Here is a 6,783-nt window from a genome sequence, read left to right on the forward strand (position 1 = left end):
AGATGGTGTCTGCCTCCTGAACCCAAACTGGAACCTGGTTCCACAGGAGAGGAGCTTGATAGCTGAACGCTCTGGCTCCTAGTCTACTTTTGGAGACTCTAGGAACCACAAGTAACCCTGCATTCTGGGAGCGCTGTGCTCTGGTGGGGCAGTAAGGTACTATGAGCTCTTTAAGATAAGATGGTGTCTGACCATTAAGAGCTTTGTAGGTGAGAAGAAGGATTTTAAATTCTATTCTGGATTTTACAGGAAGCCAGTGCAGAGAAGCTAAAACAGGAGAAATATGATCTCTTTTCCTGGTTCCTGTCAGAACACGTGCTGCAGAATTCTGGATCAGCTGAAGAGTCTTAATGGACTTTTTCGAGCAGCCTGATAATAAGGAATTGCAGTAATCCAGCCTAGAAGTAACAAATGCATGGACTAGTTTTTCTGCATCATTTTAGACAGAATATTCCAGATTTTTGCAATATTACGTAGGTGAAAAAAGGCGGTCCTTGAAATTTGCTTAATGTGAGATTTAAAAACGACATGTCCTGATCAAAGATAACTCCAAGATTCCTCACAGTGGTGCTGGAGGCCAGGGCGATGCCATCAAGGGAAACTATATCTTTAGATAATGTGTCACGGAGGTGCTTAGGCCCCAGAAATCAGTCTATTGTTGTCATCTTGACAGGACAAGTTCATGTGAGAAATACCTAAAGCCATAAATGTCAGATAAACACTTAGGGGTCAGCTAAACTACTCTAAGCTAGACCTTTCCCTGTTACATCAACTAAGACACCTAAGAAATATTCTTAATAGTAGATAGTATATGCGTGTTTCTGTAAAAACACAAAGCTGGGGAGGGACGTGTCGCAGACATTGATTGGTGTTTACAATCGCCAGTAGCGCCGAATGTGTGTTAACTTAAAGCCCACCCACTCACTGAGAGTTCACGGTAGCTGGACAGGGACCGAGCGAAGCCTCCCAGACCGACAAACTCCAGTTTGACCACTGGGAATTCAGTTATGTTACCGAGGTGGTTTTCTTGCCGGATTTGGCTCTTGGCACCCCAAGGCTGAGTAAGCTAATAGAACCGCTAGCAGCACGGGAAACCAACTGAGCTAACCAGCCACAGATACAGGCAGATAGGCTACAGTTAGCGGTTTGGCAAAAATTAAAGCTATCTACAGTATATCCAACAAGAAGCTCTGTGCAAATCATCTCTGCACTGGAATCCCTGTTGGTCTTTGAGGCTGTATTCGGTCCTTTTTAATGCCGTGTTCAATGGGAGGCTGCTGAGTGAATTGCCTGCTCGCCCGGTGCCGTTCCAGTTCAGGCGCTGCACCCCGCCATCACACCCTACTGGGCCCCCTGCAACTGGCCTGAAAACCTCCAGTGCTTGAGTAAGGGTCTATAGTAAACACAAACACTCCGCCGGTTCTCTGAGCTTCCAGTAAGGGCAGAGTGAGCTAATCTGACCAGGAGTTGCACAGCTAACTGAGCTAATAACAGCAGCAGGCTGTTAACTAACTTCAAGGAACAAGTAAAGCTATCTGTCCAGCAGGACACTGAATCACAGAGTTGGGGCAGAGCAGCTGGGGGACATCAGAGAGAAAACTAGAGAAAAAAAATCTCCATATTTCTAATATTTCTCTATCAAATATGATCCAGTTTCACCAAAAGTTATTTTTACACTAATCAGTGGGGCCCGGTCCCAGAAACACTGTCCTTCAGCAGCAATCTTTGCATTGGACATTAAATGAATACGACAAGTGCAGAATGAGTCATCAACAACAATGATTTTCCAAATGACAACCTCTTAAATGTCATCAAGAATACCGACAAAACAACGTTTTGTCATTGATTGCCCAGATACTGCCATAGTGGTGACATAGTGCAAAGCATATCATAAAAACATTTAAACATGGATGTTGGGAACGGGAGATTTTGTTATTCTATATTTCTCTAAAAATACACTGAGCGAGCAGATAACACATCTTCATTTGCCTTTTTGGCATTGATGTAATCCAAAAGTAACTAAACGTAATCAGATTACATTACTTTTATTTTGTGGTACTTGGATTACATAAATTTTTCAACAAGTAACATTAATTAATAACATTTTTAAAGTAATCCTCCCAACCCTGCTTACGGAAGGAATTATAGTGAAAATCAACTATTCACCTTTTTGCTGGGGACACCCTGAAACCCTTTCATGTCACGGTGGGTGTAGGGTAGAGCTGGTTGGTGGACCCAAATGCAGGACACGTAGGCTGAGAGTTACAGTTCAGTGATATTTGTATATAAACAAAAGGCGAGCACACTTACAAGAGCGGCTGAGTTCAGAAAATCCAAAATCCAAACAACTGACAGGGAACAAGCAAGATGAGCACGACGAGACAGAGCAGACAACACTACAACACACTGTAATGATCCAACAAAGACTAAACAGAAACACCAGTTATATATGCACACACACACACACACAGGGACTAACGAGCAGGGCGGGAGCAACACAGGTGACAGACATGAGAACACAGAACTAGAACACATAGTACCGAGCAGACTAAACCAAAATGATGCAGAGAAAGAACTAGAAGCAAATACTACGACATGAACTAAGGCACAGGACTAGGAACAAAGACATAGAACCAAAACAGACAAAATAAAAGATACTGAACCGACAAAACAATAATTTAGAGAAATTCAGGACAGGATTGTGACATCTCAAGGACCCCTGGGGTTTCCCGGACCCCACTTTGAGGACCAATGACCTATACAATGTATGCTATGTTTGTAGATTACCATAGCAACTTACGCCTCATGGCTTTGTTGTTCATCCAATATGTTTCCTGTACCTTTAGGATAGATTTGAGATAATGTTTATACAAGTTTTTATTGAAGGTCTACAGTGTATAAGTTTGTGTATAATGACTTATGATATGATTATGATGTGTTACCCTTAATATATCAAGCAAAATCTGACTACGTCTCTTACTCCTTAAGACACATGTGTGAACATGTGAGAAAAAGAAATATTACCTCATCTGAAAAGTCCTATTTTCTTTTTTTGTCACCTTTCTGAACTGACAGAACATCTTGGGATTGAATTTATGGGTATGGATTGTTCCTTCCTCCTAGTTTGCAGATGTAAGACTGTAAGCTAAAACACTCTACTAAAGCTAGTTTTCTCTTGCCAGATGAAGGGATCATACAGCCTTGACCATCAGCACAAATAAGATATCACATTCTACACAGATTTTTGCAATCAAAAAATAACACCAACACATCAACATTATTTATGACAAAGCACTGTGATGCATCTGCAAGCTATTATTTTGACTTTTTGATTCAGGTAAACAGTCCAAACATTGCTGATTTACTTGAGAACACTATGAAAGCCAAAGAGGCTGTACATTTCTAATGCTGTATGTTCACCTCCCTTCAGCTCTCCCTCCCTGCATTTTCTGTTGCAACCAGTGTAGCATGAAACAATAGTGCAGCATTACTATCCTCTTAAATCCATTGATCTCCTGCTATCTGCCTTCCTGTTTCTATTCTATCAGATGTGTGTTTCCAACTGTTCCTTATATCCACTCTTCTTTATAGCAGCTCTGTAGTTTCTGCCTCTTCTGATCACACTGTGGGCAGGGTCATTTTTCATCTGCTAAAATGTGTACTTTCAATCGGAAAAGCCGATAAAGATTTTCCTTTTGGCTAAATCTGGCACATTTTCATCTGATTCATATTAATTAATGTAAATATTTTGTTTTCCTTTTAGTGAGACAATTTAATTAACATTAACAACACAGGTACTAGGACAGTTGATTAGTGAAAATGCACTGTATGGAGCCTGCTTGGTTTCAGATTTTCCATAATGGCTGACAAGACCAATTACCGGCTCATTCACCAAACCGTCTTAAGCATAAGAACAACTAGGGAAAAACATTAAACCTTCTCTGCAGCTGCTTTCTGAAACTATTTGATTTAATTATATAAATGAGCAGTTCTTTATTTGACTGCACTTTGGTAAATCACATGCAGCTGTGGAACAAAAGAAGAACCCTCACTTCTCCCACTTAACAAATGATTTATGTTGGTGTGGTACATTTGGGTCCTAATAAATTCAGTTCATTACAATATATAAGACTTCACCATAAGAACTGGCCTACAAGCATTTTTTTATGCACTGTGTGTGTGTGTGTGTCACTGACACATGCAGGTAAATGTTTCAAGCTCAGTGCTCCTCAGACAACACTGATGAACAACAGAGGACAAGTCTAGAAAAAAGTAAAGGGAAGGGATCCAATGGATATGAACTCAGCTGGGAGAGAACATGTGATATCAAAGTGTTTAACATGAAACTGCTTTTAGTATAAATGTTTTCCAGGCAGGCATATTTATATTCTCACTTGTTCCAATAAGACAATGTTTGCTCTATTGCAAGATATGAGTACTTATTTGAGTGGTGTGTCATCCGTGAATAGATGTTGTTCAAGGTTTTGAGGATGATAAAAAGAAGCAGGTGGAGAACTGGATTTAGGGTGTTGCATGTTAAAGCCATTTATCTCTGATTGCTGACTAGAGCCCGGTTGATACAGGAAAAGCTGAGGCCAATACAAGGATCGATATTTAAGAGTTAAAATATCTGATGTCAGGAACCCCTTAAATTTGTTTGTTAAAGAATTTTGACCAATAGATACAGAAGACATCCAGACATATACACTAGTAAATATGCTAAAATGGGGCGATGTATTGATTGGGCTCTCAGTCAGAGCATGTAAACAGAATATCTTATCTGATCATCAAGAAATGTCAAGTGTGGGAAAATAGCCCTGCTCAGGTCAAGGGACTACTGAGATGCATTATAGAAGGTATAAGATCCAGTGTTTTTGGAGCTTCACCCATACAACGGACTGGAAATCCAGATATCTCGGCCTCTGCTGCTTAGATGTTGACAATGCAATACTAAATCACTGGAGTACCACATTAAGCACTCATGTAAATGCTTTGGTCAGTCAGACTGACTTCGTTTAGAAGTAAAGAGCAAGCCTAAGTGGCCACAGTCAGTCATAATTAAGCTTAATGAATGAGGGTCGGATTTCAATCATATCACTAGTAGCAAATGACCTTTAGTACAAGGATGCATTTGGACTGTTGGTTGCTGTAAATGTAAACCCCCTCTCCCACAGTGCCTTTTTTTTCATTTTTTTGTGTTCATGGCTGCAATGTTCTTTATTTATGAGTATGTGTCTGTCTGTGCTGTGTATTGTAGACATGACATTTTAAGAATGGACTGTCTTCTTTTTCAGAAGCGGAGGAGCTGTATCAGAAACGTATTTTAACAATATCAGGAATCTGCATTGCTCTCCTAGTCGTTGGAATCATGTGTGTGGTTGGCTACTGCAAAACAAAGTAATTCTTGTCACATTTTTATTTTTTATTTGATTTGTAACCCTATTTTATTATAGTCCCCAGTAGTGCCTCCAAGTCTCAAAATCTCCTCAACTGTGAACTGTGCAGTAAGTAAAACTTACAGTACGTGTGTCACAGTTCAAAATTAAACAAGAAGTACATGCTAAAGAAACAACAAAAAAGCGTTTGAATAAATATTTTGATCAAATAACAAATCAGGGCAAGGAAGCATCAATTAAATGTATTTAAGAAACAAATAGATGTTAGGATAAGTGCCATAATCTGGGAGTCGGGAGCCAGGAAGGGAAAAGCTCAGCCCTGCAAGTCGTGAATTTTGAAACACCTAGGAGACTTTATTCTGATCATCTGACTGTTGAGAAGTCGGGATGGGAAGACTTAATTAGTAATTGTGTAGCAGAATTTGAACAAATCATAACTGTGCATAATAACGCTTTGTTTTAAACAAGACACAATACTCAAAACAGGAGTAACTAATGGAAATATAAGAAGGGCCTCAGTTTGGCAATGTCTGTAAAAGGAAATTACAGGATTCAATAACTGAACTGAGGTGTTTTTCAACAAAACACATTAGTTCAGCATTAAAAAAATTACCTAGAGTTTCTGGAAACCAACTTTGAGTTAGTAGCCAAGTGGCCTGATGCAGACAGTTATGCATATGTATACTCAGATTGGGGCAAAGATTACAGAGTTATGCTACAGAAGACTATGAGACATCTAGAGATGTCATCGGCATAGCAATGATCTGAGATACAAACCAAATGAGGTGAGAGAAGTCTGGGGATTTTGTGGTGCTACTGGACACTATTTGTGGAGTATTTTGTACTGACCTCAGTATGTAAAAAATATTAATTACCATTACAACAGTCAAGCCATAATACATTAGATGAAATTGGGGTTAATGCATCCCTTTTGGTATATTCGGATCTTTCCCCTCAGATATGTTGTCCAGTTGTGACCTGGGCTGCTTCACAGTCTAGTTTGTTTCTTCACAAACAGGAAGCAGAGGAAGAGGCTCCATGACCGCCTGAGGCAGAGCCTGAGGAATAAAAGGAACAATAATACCAATACTGGTAGTGGCCCCAACCTGGCAACCTCAGCCAGAGGACGTCAGATTTCTAACTTGCCTCTTCAAGATTTGCAGCTTAACAATGTATGCTGTTACTCGTTGGTATCAAATAAAAGGTATCAAAACCTGTTGAATCTGTAAACTCATGTCAATCTGTTTTCTTCTACTCTTGTTATAGCAATGTAATGGGACATCTATGCAGCATGCAGCTGAGAAGGAGACGGAAACAACCTTCTCCACAAGCAAATATGCCTTATCTGCGCATGAACCCACCACATTCACCAACATTTCCAGCCAAA

General features: G+C 39.9%; 1 protein-coding gene across 3 annotated transcripts in view; it reads left to right on the forward strand.

Moving 5' to 3' along the window:
- The window catches only part of LOC123981564 (pro-neuregulin-3, membrane-bound isoform-like), a 580,451-nt gene extending 573,984 nt beyond the window's left edge, over positions 1-6,467 (forward strand). Inside the window, exons 6-7 of one of the 3 annotated variants that reach the window (XR_006827790.1) lie at positions 5,295-5,397; positions 6,415-6,434. The gene's annotated coding sequence lies outside the window, so the exon portion shown is untranslated. Of the gene's footprint in view, positions 1-3,075; positions 3,100-5,294; positions 5,398-6,414 lie in introns of those variants that run through there. The other 2 variants (XM_046066479.1, XM_046066480.1) reach the window with 2 other exon arrangements.
- The last annotated feature ends 316 nt before the right edge of the window (positions 6,468-6,783 follow it).

The sequence above is a fragment of the Micropterus dolomieu genome, linkage group LG13, assembly GCF_021292245.1.
Source record: "Micropterus dolomieu isolate WLL.071019.BEF.003 ecotype Adirondacks linkage group LG13, ASM2129224v1, whole genome shotgun sequence".
NCBI classification, from domain to species: Eukaryota; Metazoa; Chordata; class Actinopteri; order Centrarchiformes; family Centrarchidae; genus Micropterus; species Micropterus dolomieu.